The sequence below is a fragment of the Bos grunniens genome, chromosome 19 (assembly GCF_055505025.1).
Source record: "Bos grunniens cultivar Pamir isolate PY7600 chromosome 19, Bosgru_T2T1.0, whole genome shotgun sequence".
NCBI lineage: Eukaryota > Metazoa > Chordata > Mammalia > Artiodactyla > Bovidae > Bos > Bos grunniens.
The window spans coordinates 45,039,261-45,055,042 of record NC_141183.1 but is presented as its reverse complement, the minus strand read 5'-3'; the positions used below and the strand labels follow the sequence as shown (position 1 = coordinate 45,055,042).

Here is a 15,782-nt window from a genome sequence, read left to right as displayed (position 1 = left end):
CACACAGCAAGCCCTCGTCACACTGGTATTATTTTGGTTCCTAGAATTGTTCCTACCTCAAGACCTTTGCACATGCCATTCCTTCCACCTGATACACTCACGACTTAAGCTTTCATGGCAAGCTGGTTCTTATCATTCAGGCCTTTGTTGAGATATCACCTCTCCTGGTCACCCTATCTACATTCAGTGCCCACCCTGTCCCTCACATGTCACCATCTGCCATGTCACTGTTTTGGTTTCTTCTAAGAACTTATTACTGTGTGAAACAGTCTTGTTCATTCATTTTGTTTGCTTGGTTATTTTCTGTCCTCTTTCTAGAAGGAAAGATTTATGCCATCAAAGACCTCACCTGTCTCGTTCAACTCTGTTTCCCATGGATCTATGCAAATATCTATCTGTGTGATACCTATGCAAATATCTACATGCACACTGCTCCCTGGAGTTGTACAGCATAGCAGCCCCAGCTGTATCCCAGAACCTAGAATATGCCTGGTACATAGTAAATGCTTAATATATGCAGATAGATAGTTGAATGGATGCTCAGGTAGATGAGTGGAGGGATGAGTGGAAAGATGGGTATTTGGGTGTACAGGTGGATGAATGGATGGATGGACGGACAGATGAGGTGGAGGGTATCCTGAGTTATAATCCTGCCTGTGAGTAGAGAAACTATATGTTTAATAGGTTCTTATGGGGCCAGAGATGTTCTCTGGAATCCAGAAAATAAATTTATTGCCTTCCCTCTACCATTTCATTCTTCAGTTAGGTTTGGAGGCGGGGGAGGAGTGTGTTAGCTTTGAAACCCTGAGTGATTTCAAATGTCCATTCCTATCAGTTTCAGACTGTGACACGGACAAAGAGTCTGTGTCTGACTCTTTGCGACCCCATCGACTGCAGCACCAAGCTTCCCCTGTCCATCACCAACTCCCAGAGCTTGCTCAAACTTGTGTTCATCAAGTCAGTGATGCCATCCAACCATCTCATTCTCTGTCATCCCCTTCTCCTCCTGCCTTCAATCTTTCCCAGCATCAGGGTCTTTTCCAGTGAGTCAGTTCTTCGCCTCAGGTGGCCGAAGTATTGAAGCTTCAACTTCAGCATCAGTCCTTCCAATGAATATTCAGGACTGATCTCCTTTAGGATGGACTGGTTGGATCTCCTTGCAGTCCAAGGGACTCTCTCTCAAGAGTCTTCTCCAAAACCACAGTTCAAAAGCATCAATTCTTTGGCACTCAGCCTTCTTTATGGTCCAACTCTCACATCCATAAATGACTACCGGAAAAACCTTAGCTTTGACTATATGGACCTTTGTTGGTAAAGTAATGTCTCTGCTTCTTAATATGCTGTCTAGGTTTGTCGTAGCTTTTCTTCCAAGGAGCCAGCGTCTTTTAATTTCATGGCTGCTGTCATCATTGTTTCTCCATCTATTTGCCATGAAGTGATGGGACAAGTGCCATCATCTTAGTTTTTTGAATGTTGAGTTTTAAGCCAGCTTTTTCACTCTTCTCTTTCACTTTCATCAAGAGGCTCTTTAGTTCCTCTTTGCTTTCTGTCCATAAGGATGGTATCATCTGCATATCTGAGGTTATTGATACTTCTCCCAGCAATCTTGATTTGAGCTTGTGCTTTATCCAGCCTGGCATTTTGCATGATGCATATTTATATGCAGACACATAAGTTAAATAAGTAGGGTGACAGTATATAGCCTTGATGTACTCCTTTCCCAATTTGGAACCAGTTCGTTGTTCCATGTCTGGTTCTAACTGTTGCTTTTTGACCTGCATACAGATTTCTCAGGAGGCGGGTAAGGTAGTCTGGTATTCCCATCTCTTTCAGAATTTTCCAGTTTGTTGTGATCCACATCGTCAAGGGCTTTGGTGTAGTCAATAAAGCAGAAGTAGATGTTTTTCTGGAATTCTCTTGCTTTTTTGATGATCCAGCAGATGTTGGCAATTAGATCTCTGGTTCCTCTGCCTTTTCTAAATCCAGCTTCAACATCTGGAAGTTCACAGTTCACAAACTGTTGAAGCCTGGCTTGGAGAATTTTGAGCATTACTTTGCTAGCGTGTGAGATGAGTGTAATTGTGTGGTAGTTTGAACATTCTTTGGCATTGCCTTTCTTTGGGATTGGAATGAAAACTGCCCTTTTCCAGTCCTGTGGCCACTGCTGAGTTTTCCAAATTTGTCCATTCATATAACCCCATGTGATTCCTAATCCAGTATCTCACTGCCACCCAGACAGGCCACTTGTTGTTCATTACTCTGCCTTAAAAAGTGTCAAAAGAATAGCATCCTAGAACTAAAATAATAACTATTATCATAATGACTAACATCTGTATAGCACTTTATAGGCTACAAGATATTTGCATAGACTATCTCAGTTATTCTTCACAATCAGTCTGGTGCTATTGGCATTATTATTATGTCGTTGAGGCTCAGAGGGAACCTTATAGATGATCTAGTCTAGAGATAGCAAATTCTTGACACACAAGCCATCGCCCTCTAATCTGCACCTGTGGCAGACATCACTAATTGAGCCACTGTTTTCTGTTTAGCCCAGTCTGAACCCTGGAATCCTCCTCAATATTGCAAGCAGCCACCTCCAATCAGTCAGACTGATACATGTGACAGGACGTGTTTTCTCTGTGGGCTAGTCCATGTCCCTCATTTTGCATGTGTGAAGCTCAGGACTAGAGATGCTGCTCAATGGGTTAGTGGCAAAGCCAGTGTTAGAACCCTGCAGTCTTGGCCCACATGCACATAGTCAGAGGTCTTCCCCATGACTCCTGCACATGATTCAAGGTGATGACGCTTCTGATTTAACCGAGCATTGGGGGCTTTCAAAGGTCCCCAGGAGACTCTTAATTTGCAGCCAAGTTTGAAAATTACTCCAGTTTTCTCCATCTATAACAGTGCTGGTCATATTTTCCTGATGTTAAGAAGGGCCTGTGGCTACTTGTTAAATGTATACTGTGTATTTGTAAATATGCAGGTCTCCCTCCAGGAGAATCTGATTCAGATCTGGCATAGGGCCCAGGAATCTGCATTTTTATAAGCATCCCAGGTGATTCTGATCACCTAGGGAAGTTGGACCATGCAGCTCTAAGCATGTGCAACCATGACTATCTTTGGGAACCCCGAGAATGAGGCCAGTCAGCTCCTGAGTGGCAGGAGCTAAGGAGTGGCCTGGGCTTTGGCTCTAAACAGTTGCAAAGACTTGTGTCCATTTACCAGGCGGTTGTCTTTCTTTTTTTAAGTCTCCAGTCTAGATTATTATGTAATCCATCTGAAGAATTTATAGGAATAATATCACCCTCATGCCTGGCTTCTGTAGAAAAAGGAACAGCGAGGAGAGAGAGAAAGTAGAACACAGAAGTAAGAATGAAATGAAAATTATTTGTCTGTTTTAGACAAGCAATTTTCTCTAATGTACTGTTCTCTTATGTGGTTGTCCTTCTGAGAGCTCAAGGGCTTTTTAAGGTGGGGCAAATCCGGGGGTTGTTCTTGAGAGAGACAGTTAGCCTTGGGTGGCTGGGAATGTGGGCAGGCCTTGCTGGGATAAGAGCCAACATGTGGGCCAGGAGACCCCATCACCCACCACCCGTCCCCCAGGGATGGGACAGCGCAAAAGTGCTGAGACAGACACTGTGTGTCAGACACTGAGCTGGGTTCCTTTCATCTCCAGGAAAATCCTACAAAGTACTATTAATAGCTCCAATTTACTGATGAGTAAACTGAGGTTCAGGCTTCCCTGGTGGCTCTGTGATAAAGAATCCATGTGCCAATGCAGGAGACATGGGTTTGATCCCCTGGGTCAGGAAGATCTCCTGGAGAAATAAATTGCAATCCACTCCAGTCTTCTTGCCTGGGAAATGCCATGAACAGAAGAGCCTGGCAGGCTACAGTCTCTGGGGTCACAAAGAATCAGATACAACTTAGCTACTAAACAACACCAGCAACAATGAAACTGAGGTTCAGTAAATGACTGTGTTTTGGGCTTGACCTAGAAACTTTTCACTCTAGAAGGGAAAAACAGCATTTAATCCAATTCCCAGTATTACCAGGAAGAGCCAGGCACACTGGAATATCAGGGTGAGAATATGCTTGGATATGCTTGGTGCTTTAAAAATGGAAACAATGGAGTCTTTTTTTTTTTTTCAACCATACATGTTAATGGAAAGACATAGTCTGGAGAATTACAAATAGCAGAATCTCTACCTAAATTTATTTGTCCTTGTAAAGTGGGTGATAAATCCAGAGCATAAAAGAAATGGGTCTGGAATTAAGAACAGAGCACAAAAATGCACCAAAAGCTTTGAATATGTACACACCCTCTGGAAGACTGTAGCCAGCAGAGGCAGCTGTCTAGGAGTCGCCAAGGAAGTGGCCGTGGCCCGGTAGAAGGGGCAGAAGACAGCCAGGATGGCCTGCGATGAATGCAGGTGGCCATCTGTCCCTGGTAGTTAGCTGGTTACAGCAGTATTCCTTTCCTGTTGCTACTGTAGCAAAGTACCACAACCTTAGTTTTAATAGCTTCAACCAGATCTATTCTCTTACAGTGCTGGAGATCAGAAGTCCTAAGGCATTGGCAGGGTCACGTTCCTTCCAGGAGAGAATCCATTTGCTTGCCTTTCTGACTTCCAGAGGTTGCCCGCCTGGGTCATGGCCTCTTCCTCAAATCACTCTGACCTCTGCCTTCTGTCCTCTGCTCTGTCACTGTGTCGTCTTCTGGGACTCAGGCTTTCCCACTTCCCTATTATAAGGACCCTTGTGATTGTATAGGGCTCACCCAGATAATCCAAAATAATCTCATTTTAGGATCCTTAGTTTATCACATTTATGAATTCTCTTTTGCCATTTAAGGTGACACATTTCCAGGTTCTTTGGATTAGGACGTGGACATCGCTCGGGGGTCGTGATGAGACCTGGCACATAACCCGAGAAGGCAGGCTGGACATCTTCTTGGGGGGCTGTCAAAAAGATGTGAGGGATTCACATGGCTGGGGTAGAGCTTGGGGCTTGGAGTTAGGCATTCATATTAAATGGTCATTCAGACTCACAGGGTTGTGAAGCTCACTTAAGGGTCAATACAACTGGGGAAACTGAGGCCCAGGGGCGTCTAAGGATCTGTTGAAAGTTGTTGGGCTGGGTTTCCTGCTTTCCTGCATACTGTTTCGTTCAGCTGACTTTAGAGAAAGGGGTACTTTTTTTTTAGCTTTTTATTTTGTACTGGAGTGTAGCCAGTTAACAGTGTGTGATGGTTGCAGGTGAACAGCGCAGGCACTCAGCCAAACATACATATGCATCCATTCTCCGAAAGGGGTACTGCTGTTTGCCGTCCCTCTTGTTTAAGGCAGAGAACAAAATCTACCAGATCTTTTGTGGGGTGGGCAGTGGTCCTTTGGAAAGGCCTGGAGCCCCTGAGTGTGAGCAGCCTGCAGAGACTTGCAGGGCCTCTGTGCTCTTTGACAGGTTCCCCCACCTCCGGGGCTTCCCATTGAGGGCGGGTGGAGAGGGCCAGGCGTGCCCAGAACCACTGCAGGGAGTGATGGCAAAGGGCCGGTGCCCCTGAGGCCGCCCGGCCACTGTGGGCACTGCCGGCTCTTTCCACAAGGAGGGAGCTTTGCCTCCTGCTCCAGATTTAGCTTGCAGGGTGGCTTCTGGGGGTGAGGGGGAAGCACTTGGAACCCAGTCAGCAAGAAGGCATTTCTCTCTCCCTCTTTGACCTTCTAGAGAACCCACATGTGTGCGTGCCTGGGTATTGAGGGGAAGAGGGAGGCTAGTCTACATGTTTTAATTATTTTTTATTTCCCCCCAAAAATGTGTGTGTGTGTGTATATATAATTTTTATTTATCTGGTTGTGCCAGGCCTTAGCTGCAGCATATGAGCTGCTCTAGTTCCCTGACCCCAGGTCATGGAGTCTTAGCCCCTGAACTGTTTATATTCTTGAGTTGGCCAGTTTCTCAGTGAATTCGTCAGAATCACTGATATCAGAACACCGGGGTTTTAGTCCCACCCATCTCTCCAGGTATATGACTCTAGATATCCATGTGACTTCTCTGGGCCTCAGTTTACCTGTCTGTGACATCAAGGGTCAGACTGGGTGATCCCCAGGGTGGCTTCAAATTCATCCAGCTTTTGCTTGAATGCTTCAAAACAGCTCCCCCGCCCGTCTCCCCACTTCCCGGCACTCCTGGGCTCTCAAGCCCAGCTGGTCACTAGGATCAAATCCCCAGACCACACTCACTTTTGATCTCCACTGCGCCCGAATGGCTGGCCTGCGGCCTGGCCCCTCAGCAAACCAGGCTCTGTGAACAAGTAGGGCATGAGTCCAGGGATGAGGCCCCAGGCAAAGGGGCCCGAGCCACAGTGCCCGCACCCAGGGAGGGGAAGCCCCTGGTTCTGGCTCCCTTCTGCAAGGGCGCTGCAGAATCCCAGGAAACCGGTTGTTAAGGAGCCGGCAGCCGGGTACCAAGTCAGATAATGAGTGCTTGGGTTTTTCCACCGCTGTTTACCTTGGGTTAAGTATACGAAAATGATGTCATCTCTGCACCCGTCCAGCTGGCCCTGCCACCAGGGTCTCAGGCTCATCAGGGGCTCCTCCCCTCCCCATTCCGGTCACCCCCACCCTCATCAGTATGGGGGGGATGGGGGGGCAGTGAAGCCAGTCAACTTCACATCACCGCTCTCCCTCCCAGCCCCCCTTCTCCCCTTCCCAAGTTCATCCATTCTCATCTCTCACCAGGATAGACCGTGCTGGGGTCTCACTGGCCTACCTGCCGCCAGCCTGTCTCCTTCGACCCCTTCAACCCCCAAGGCCAGAGGAGCTTCTTAAATGGCCTCCTGCCTGGACCCTTGTCTGGCTTCAGTCCTGTGCTCAGAGGAAAGTGTAGCCTGACCTCAGGCCCCAGAGAGCTGATCTTCCATCCAGCCTCCCCCTATTTCCCCACCTCGCCCTGGACTTGAGCCTCAGGCCTTCAACCAGCCAGAGCTTCTTCCATAATCTGCAAGCTTTGCCTCCTTTCCTTCCCTGACACCTTCACCCCTGGAGGCCTCTTCCCTTCACCCTAGTTCCTCCTCAGGCTCAGAGCACCCCACAGAACCAACCCTCTCTGCCCTTGGATGTGCCTTCATGGCATCCTGCTTGAAAGAAAAAGGTCAGTGACTTTTTTCAGAGACTGGCAGAGGTTGCAAAGTTTGCAAGATGCAGAAAACGGCCCTGAGATTTGCTGATCACCTTGGGAGCAGATGTGTGTGGGGTGAAAGGAAAGCTGAGAACTTTGTTTGGGGAGGTAGATGAGACATTTAAGGCTGGGTAGGCCCCTCTTCCGATCAAGGCTGTGAGAATGCACCTCCTGTTGACCCTGATACCCTCTACCCAGCCCCTCCGTTAGACCTCCTTCCCATCCTGCCTGGCCTGAGCCCTTCGACAACGAGCGCACAGCTGCTTCAGGCATCCTCAGGACGCAGTGTGCACGGGGTCGCTGAGGACAGCGGTCACAGCAGCCGCAGGGAGTGGCCAGATCCAGGGCTCAGGCAGGAACCGAGAATGGAGGCCCTGGGGGCACAAGGAAGGTGCGAGGGCAGCTCTGCAGCATCCACTGTGGCCCTTGGCTGGTTTCCTCTGAAGTGGCCCCAGTAAGCTCAGTTGGAAGGGTCTCCTGCTCCGGAAATCGACTCCCATCGAAAGGATGTGATCATAGATGCAAGCTCAGCTGTGAAAGTGAAAGTATTCGTCGCTCTGATTCCTCGTGACCTGGTGGACTGTAGCCCACCAGGCTCCTCTGTCCATGAGAGTCTCCAGGCAAGAATACTGGAGTGGAGTGCCATTTCCTTCCCCGGGGAAGCCCAAGCTCAACTGAGGACAAAGTAAATAAACCTCGTGGATGGTGCGTCATAAAGAGATGACAGCACAGAACAGCCAGCATCAGCTCCTTCACTCCTCACGGCACCCTCAGACAGGGCTCCATAGTCCCCCTTTTGCACATTTTGTACATTTAATACACACTTGCGCACATGCTCAAAGCCAGGCAAGTACCTTAACCATCCTGAACCTTTACTTCTGTTAAATGGGCTTATTGATACCTATGGTACAAGGCTTTGTGAGATTGAACGTAGCAGTGTATGTGACAGGCTTCAGCTCATAGCAGGTATCAAGTCACAGCTTCCTAAGAGCAAGGAGCCATCCTGGCCATGTGGGCAGATGGCAGCTAGGGGCATGGGGGTCTTTGACCGACGAAGTGAGTTGGGACCCCAGCATGGGACGAATAGGATGAGTTTCTGGGGTTTGAACTTCAGAAAGCCTGGCCTCTGGGTACTCCCTTCACCTGACCTCTGCCCACCCTTCCAGGCTCACGACAGGTCAAGCCACCCTGTGTCTACCACCTCCTATAGCTTGGTTCATAGATCACAGGGGCCCTGGGCTCATCTCCTGGCCCATCCCCGCCTTGACCATTCCGGAGTGGAAGAGCTAGTCCAGTTGACTCCCAGTCTGGAAACCACCCCTCCGAGGCGGGCGGAGGTGGCCGGTGAGGCCTGGCTTCATCCGGGTTCCAGCACAGCTGCCCCTATTCCCCTGACTCGCCAGCCATGGCCACTTCCTCCCACCAGGCTGGGCCAGCAGTTGTGCGGCCTATAAATAGAAGAGTGAGATTCCTCGTGGCCCAGTGAATGGGCCGACATCCTGCCTCCGCCTGACTGAGCCCTGAGTCACAGGCCCCCACTGGAGGCCCGCCCGGGGCGGCCCAGGCCCACCCCGCTGCCTCGGCCTCAGAGGAAGCGCTGGGCGGCAGAGAGTCCCTGGGGAGGCCGAGAGAGGCTTAGAGAAACGCGGCTGGCATTTCCTCCCCGTGAGGCCAGCACGCTGGCTGGCTCAGGGGGGTTAGTGTGCTGAGGGTGTGGGTGTGCACGACATGTGTGCCAGGGAGGGGTGCCGGGAGGCCTCCACGTCCCCTTCCGTGAGGGTCACGGGAAGGGGTTTCCCAGAGAGCTTCATCTGTGCTCACAGCGCCCTTGTTCTGGCTTCGGTCATCTCAGAGCCAAAACCAAATCCACACAGATGGACACCCACCCACACGAGCACCAGAAATCACTGGGAAGGCTGGAAAACGGGCCTGGGCAGGGGTAAGAAACAAAACAGCCCCAGAGGGCCAAGTGGCCAGACTGGGAGCAGGAATGAAGGGCAGGAGGCGGCGGGGGGCTCTGTGTTGCTCTGCCCAAGAGTCAGAAGGAGGTTCTGATCGGCTGCCCGGGTCCGTCCTGTGGCCAGGGCAGGAATGTGGTTCTGCTTTCTTGTCTCTTTCTCTCTCCTCCCCTAGAGCCACTAGATTGCACGCTCTGTGAGGACAAGGGTCAGGTCAGTGCTTGCTCACTGCTGTGTGCCCGCCGTATACTTGTTAGATGAGCACTGTTCACCCGCTCACATTGATCACACTCCCCTGAAGACTTGCACACTCACCCGCACACTCACCCGTACACTTTGACTCTTGCTCCCTGCTCAGGCCTCTTCAATGATTTGAGAATGTGAGCAGCCCCTCCTCTACTGTCACCTCCAAATCTCTCTCCCACCAGGGTGCCAGGGGGCAAGAAATTCCAGGGAATTGTACCCTCGGCAGTTTTGACCCGTGAGTTCTTCCTAGGAAGAGGGACAATCTCCTGATTCATACGAAGGCATCCAGTGATTTCTTCATCCAGAGGGATCAGGGTGGAAAAACCTGCTTCTGCCCCCGTCTGAAAATCCTTGCTGGCTCCCTGTTGCCCCCAGGATGATGCCCCATCTCCTTTGCATGGTTTTCCAGAGGTCACAGGGAACCCCTGCCATCCAAACACTCCATGCTTGCATCCCTCTGTGCTGTGCCTGGGCTGATCCTGTCACCCAGAATGTTCTGAGCTCCCCCCATACCATCTGCTGTCACTTGCTCAGTTTGCAAACTCCTAGTTGTATTTCAGGACCCACCCAAATATCATCTCTGTGAGAGCATAAGCCACACTAACAGTGTCTGCCCCTCCCTTCCTCAGTTTGTCATGAACTCTCCAGAAACACAGAACTATGGGCCTGGTGATGTCTTAGAGACATATAGCAGTTTGCAACCCAGGAGTGGTTGGAAATGTGTGGGGTGTTTTCTGGTTGCCACGGTAACAGGGACTGCTATGGGCATTTAATGGCCGGGGCCTGGGAATGCAAACTAGGGAAAACTGTCTATCCTGAAGGTCAATAGCAGCCCACCAAGAAATACAGAGCAGTCTTCTTTTTGATGGAGAACCCAAGGCCCAGGGAAGGAAAGTGTTCTATCAAAGTTATGCAGCAAATTAGGCAGTAAGGTGATCGGCACCAACTTTCTGCGGGGAGCATTCCTGGGCAGTGGGCCTGAGCATGGGCCTCTGACCTTCCAGGTCCTCAGGTCCTGGCCTGGCCACACTACCACCACCAGGGATGTTGTAGGAAGTACATGTGGGAATAACCCCCAGCTCCCACCAGCTGCTGGCTTCCCAGGTGGCTTAGTGGTGAAGAATCCACTTGCCAATGCAGGAGACAAAAGAGAGGTGGGTTGGATCCCTGGGCTGGGAAGATCCCCTGGAGCAGGAAATGGCAACCCACTCCAGTATTCTTGCCTGGCAAATCCCATGGACAGAGAAGCCTGGTGGGTTGCAGTTCATAGAGTTACAGAGAGTCAGACACTGAGCGACTGGGCGTGCCCACATGCCTGCTCCTGCCTGTGCTCGTGGCCAGATGTCCTGAAGTGGCCCAGGATGTACCTGGAATATGAAACTGGTGTCCCCTGGGGAGGACAGAGGTGGGTTGTGGGCAGGGACCAGGGTTCTGCAATTACAGTGTCTCAACTCTGTGAGCTCATCTAAACACCAAAAAAGCCACCCTTTAAGTCTGAACCTGGGCACAAGTGGTTGCAACATTCCAGGGCTCAGCCTGGCCATGGGAGGTGGGCAGGGAGAGGTGGGACCCGGTGTCCCCTTAGTCAGCCCCCAGCCCTGCTCCGAGAAGTCATGGCCGTCTTTCCCCTGGCCTCCCACCCTCAGCCCTGGCCACCACTGGCCTCTCACGTAGGCGGGAGGAACTTTTTAAAAACTGAAAACTATACACAAAACCGGAGACAATAAAAATATAACAATCCCCCATATCTCTATCATTCAGCTGTGACAATCATCAACCAGTGGCTCATCTTGCCTCATCTAGACCCACCTCCCCATCCACATCTCTCTTCCTGTATGACTTTGAAGCAGATCCCAGGCATGACATCCATTCATCCATAAATATGTCAGTGTGTTTCTCTAAAAGGACCCTTCCTTACAAATAAACCATAATCATAGCACCAGGATCACGCCCCCCAAATTAACAATTCCTGATATTGTTAGGGGTTCCCAGATGGTAAAAAATCTGCCTGCAAGGTGGGAGAACCAGGTTCAATCTCTGTGTCAAGAAGATCCCCTGGAGAAGGGAATGGCAACCCACTCCAGTATTCTTGTCTGGAGAATTCCATGGACAGAATTTCCATGGCAGGCTACAGTCCACGGAGTCACAAATAGTTGAACATGACTGAGCGACTAGTACTTCCTAATATTATCAAAGAGCCAATATTCACATTTCCAGTTGTGACATAGTTATCTTTTTACAGTTTATTTACATTTCAATCCGAAGAAGGTATAATTGGTCAGTATGTCTTTTTGAGTTTTTTGGGCCAAGTGTTTTGTTTCATTTGTTGGAAGAAACTAGTTGTTTATCTGGTTGCATTTCATTCCATCTGGGCTTTGCTGATTGCTGCCCTGTGGTGCAGTTGGACGTGTTCTTCTATCCTTTGTTCTACTGGTTATTAGAAGCAGATCTGATTCGTTTGTTTTGTTTTTTGGCAAAACTGTGTTGAGATTGGCAAGGTGGTGTTGAGATCTTTTATCAGGAGGTCCATGGTATCTGATTTGCTTTTAACATGCTAGCTGCCATTCAAACAGTCCGTCAGGGGCTGCCAAGTGGTATCGTATTTCATTCCTTCTGCTTTCCTTAGCTGAAGTCTGTCTATAGCAGAAGTGCTTTTCTCTTCATTAGTTACATAGTGATTGTTTGAAAGGGAGTTTATCCACTCCCTCAGGCTCTGGGCTAAGTGTTCAGAGAGGGCAAGTCCCTGCCAAAAGGACACACAGCTCTGGGAGCAGGTCTAGAACTCATACCCAGGTCTGCTGCATCACGTGTGGCACTGGTCTGGAGGCAGCGTGGTGGAGCAGAGAGGGTTTGGGTCTGACAACTGGTGACCTAGTCTTGAACCTAGGACCTGCCGTTTATAAGCTGTGGGACCTTGGGCAGACCATTCAGCCCTGATGCCCTCATGAGGACAGCCCTACCTCCTTCGTGCAGCCCACGGTTCACCGACCTTTCAGCCACTGTTTAAGAGGGAACTTGAAGCAGGGCAGCCTGACATCGCCACATGGAGCACACTCACAAGCCATCACTCAGGTCCACAGCGTATCACTTTAATTTTTCCCGGCTACTTCAGGGCCTGCCTAAGGCCCTTGCTTTCCTCCCAAAGGAAGGTGTGCAACAAGGGAGTTTCTCAGACCACTTTGGCCTCTAGCATCAAGGTTGTGAGCTTAGGACTGGCCACAGAATTGTGGGACCTTGTGCTCAAAAGTATCTAGAATTTCAAGATAGCAACAGCAAAGCATCAAACCAAGCATAGGGCCCTTCTGAACACAGGCCCTGGGTCATAGGCCCAAGAAACAGGCCCAGGGGGAGCTCTGTCCCAGAGGCCTGGGGATACATCTCATCCAGTTCAACAAAACATGACCAAACACAAGTCTCAGTTCAACTAGCTTCAGTTAAAAGGAGGTGTTTACAATAAATGATATTTAAGAATTGTAGTCACATAAATGCTATTTCAAGGCTTTTCATCTTTTGAGTCGACCTGTGGAGAAAGCAATAAAGACTTGATTGTGGAGCAGAAGAGGATGTGAATGTCAATAACAGGAACAGTGTAAAAAACTTTACCAAGGTGGGGTATGAACCGGCAGAGGAGATGGTGGGGCGTTGTTGCCCAAGTCCCACTGCTTATAAACCGCAGCTCCTAGATTCAAGTCCAGATCACCAGTTCTCAGACCCAAACCCTCTCTGCTCCACCACCCTGCCTCCAGACCAGCGCCACACGTGACGCAGCAGACCTGGGTGTGAGTTTTAGACCTGCTCCATTTGCCGTGCGTCCTTTCAGTAGGGACTCGGCCCCTCTTTCCACCTTCTTTGAAGATAGCTTACAGCTTAGTCCCAGTTTAGCTTAAAACCAAAACACACTCTTTAATTTCATTATCTGGCCTGTAGAAGAATACCAGAAAATTATCCAAATGCCTAAAATAACCTAATGGTACCAAAATTGTCGACATATATCTATCTCCATTAGAATAGAAGCTCCCTATTCTATTAGAATAGAAGGCAGGCAAAGCACTGTTCACTTTGCATCTCTCCCTGGTTCCCATGGCACGCGAGACCCCGACCAGGGATCAAACCTATGCCCCCTGCAGTGGAATCGTGGAGTCCTAACCACTGGATCACCCGGGAATTCCCTCTGTCATTTTATGTAGGTAAAATAAAAAGATGAAGTTTTTCTTCCTTGTGACTCTTATGATCTACTTTTAAAAAAAAACTGAAGTCTAGTTGATTTACAATATTGTGTTAAGTTTCTTGTCTCGTGTGTGCTCAGTCATGTCCAACTCTTTGCAACCATGTGGACTGTAGCCCACCAGGCTCCTCTGTCCACGGGATTTCTTAGGCAAGAGTCCTGGAGTGGTACCCTCTGTGATGGCCCACACTCCGTCTGCGCAGTGTGTTTCTCTCTGAATAAATCCACTTCTTACCTATCAAAACAAACAAAAGTACTGGAGTGGATGGCTATTTCCTACTCCACGGGGTTTTTCTGACCCAGGGATTGAATCCAAGTCTCTTGCGTCTCCTGCATTGATAGGTGGATTCTTTACCACTGTGCCGCCTGGGAAGCCCATCTCCTAACAGCTTTCAAATATACCATGCAGTGGTGTTAGCTATAGCCATCATGTTCTATAGTATATCCTTAGATATTTGTCTTATAACTCAAAGTGTGTACTTCTCACTGACTGCCTCCAGTTTCCTCCTCCCCACAGCACCCAACCCTTGCACAGATGACAAATCTTTTCTTTCTATGCATTTGGCCTTTTGTATGTTGTTTTAGGCTGCACACACACATATATATGTGATATCATATAGTGTTTATCTGACCGGTTTTGCCTGGCATATTGCCCTCAAGGTCTATTCATGTTGTCACAAATGGCAGTATTTCCTTCTTTTTATGACTAATATTCCACTGCATGCATGTATATAATTGTGTGTGGGCATGCCAGTGTCTTTATCCATTCATCTGTCAATGAACCTAGTTTGTTGGCATGTCCTGGCTGTTGTAAATAATGCTGCTGTGAACATGGGGGTAGATGCCTCTTCGACATAGTGTTTTCATTTGCTTTAGATATATTTCCAGAAGTGGAATTGCTGGGTCATATGGAAGTTCTACATATGGTAGTTCTAATTTTTTGAGGAATCTCCATGCTGTTTTCCATAGTGGTTACACCAATTTACATTCCCACTGACAGTGCACAAGGGTTCCCGCTTCTCCACTTATCAGTCTTTTGATGATTGTCGTGGTAACAGGTGTGAGGTGATATCTCACTGTGGTTTTTTCATTTCCCTCATGATTAGTGATGTTGAGCATCTTTTCATGTACCTGTTGGCCACTTCTTAAAGAAGTGTTTATTCAGGTCCTGTGTTAATTATAGCAGCAGCAGCATCATTACTACTTTGCTATGGACTTGTAGTTCTTGATATATTTTGAATATTAACCCCTTCCAGATATATGGTTTGCAAATACTTTTTCCCATTTCATAGGTTGTCTTTTCATTATTTCTTTTGTTGTGCAGAAGCATTTCAGTGTGATATAGTCCCACTTGGTTTTATTTTGATGCTTGTGTTTCAGGTCTCATATCTAAAAAAATCATTGCCAAGACCCGTGTCAAGGAACTTTGTCCCTATGTGTTTTCTTCTAAGAGTTTTATGGTTTCCAGTTTTGCATTTAAGTGTTTGATTCACTTTGAGTTAATTTTTGTGAAAGCTGTGATCCATAATGGACATTTCTAATAAAGGACGATTTTGGAAACTTGAGTACATGAGCAGATGAAGGGATGAGTGAGGGCCTAGGAAGGACACTGTGCAAACAGATCAGTTTGCCAAGACAGACTCCTGCAGAACACCCCAGTGGGTTCAGATGACAGCCAAGGACAGAGGGCAAAACGTGAAGCCAGGCCTGGGGGCCAGGGGGCAGTGGGCCAACTCCATTTGTTCATTGAGTGGGTGTCTATGAATCACCTACCTTGTGCAGACACCAGGCACCTGAGATATATCAGTAGCAAACATGAATCCCCCGCCCTTGGGGAGCTCATATCCAGGGTTAGTAAAATGTGTGGCGAGCAGCAGTGACCCTGGGGGAGCCTGGCCTATGTGTGCCCAAGGCTGCATCTTCCTAGGAATGTGTTTATAATAATATTATTAATTGCAATAACGGCAGTGATCATTTATAAAGAACCTATAGTATTGGTCAAGAGCATTTCAGTTTTTTAAGAAATTATTTTTGGCTGCGCTGGGTCTCTAATGAGGTACAGGAGCGCTTTGTTGCTTGGGCTCAGGCTTTTTCTAGTCGCAGGCTCTTCACCGTTGCCTGCAAACAAGCTTCTTGTTACAGAAGCAAACATGCTTCTTCTTCAACAAAAG

The 15,782-nt window shown here is 48.5% G+C and overlaps 1 long non-coding RNA gene across 1 annotated transcript in view; it reads left to right on the top strand.

Moving 5' to 3' along the window:
* The window catches only part of LOC147352499 (uncharacterized), a 116,927-nt gene extending 110,042 nt beyond the window's left edge, over nucleotides 1–6,885 (top strand). Inside the window, exon 4 of the long non-coding RNA XR_015148222.1 lies at nucleotides 6,744–6,885. This is a non-coding gene — a long non-coding RNA (uncharacterized LOC147352499). The remainder of the gene's footprint in view (nucleotides 1–6,743) is intronic.
* Nucleotides 6,886–15,782: the final 8,897 nt, after the last annotated feature.